We start from the raw sequence: 280 nt of genomic DNA on the forward strand, positions 1-280 counted from the left end.
GTACTGAAAATGCACCCAAATGACATGCTCTCGAAATTTACACTAGTTGAGCTAATCTCTACATACTTGCATAGGGCTCTAATATATAACAAGTGGTCAGTGAGACAATAGTGTAATGATCGTTAGTGGGGGGGGGGATTGTATAGAAGTTGATAATTTAGGAGAATGGCTCAACAAGAACTTGTTTACATTGGACTGGAAAACGACCATGTTGCAGTCAGCTGGAAAGCAGCCCCATGGTATAGAGTTTCACAATCAGGCAGTTCTAGGAAAGAAGCTT

The sequence above is a fragment of the Euprymna scolopes genome, chromosome 7 (genome assembly GCF_053919585.1).
Source record: "Euprymna scolopes isolate OS-2025 chromosome 7, ASM5391958v1, whole genome shotgun sequence".
Taxonomy (NCBI): Eukaryota; Metazoa; Mollusca; class Cephalopoda; order Sepiida; family Sepiolidae; genus Euprymna; species Euprymna scolopes.